This window comes from Corvus kubaryi, unplaced genomic scaffold (genome assembly GCF_017639235.1).
Source record: "Corvus kubaryi isolate FWS band 111438036 unplaced genomic scaffold, C.kubaryi_AGA036_p1.0 36999, whole genome shotgun sequence".
In the NCBI taxonomy this organism is placed as follows: Eukaryota; Metazoa; Chordata; class Aves; order Passeriformes; family Corvidae; genus Corvus; species Corvus kubaryi.
In genome coordinates this window covers 59,099-59,421 of record NW_024581005.1, presented here as the reverse complement: position 1 = coordinate 59,421, position 323 = coordinate 59,099, and positions in this window count along the sequence as shown.

Genomic DNA, 323 nt, shown 5'->3' with positions numbered 1-323 from the left:
CCCGGCGGGGGGGGAGCAGCTGGCTGGAAAATCCCAAATCCCGCTTTTTTTAGCAATATTTCGGGGTTCGGCCGCAGCCCCGAGGAATTGGGGTGGGGAATCACCAAAACCCCACTCGGAGCCCCGGGAGCCTCGGGGGGGCCGTTCCCGAGGGAATCCCGAGGGGTTCCCGGGCCGTTCCCGAGGGATTCCCGAGTGGCTCCCGGGCCGTTCCCGAGGGATTCCCAAGGGGTTCCCGGACCGTTCCCGAGGCATTCCCGGGCCGTTCCCGAGGGATTCCCGAGGGATTCCCGGGCCGTTCCCGAGGGATTCCCGGGCCGTTC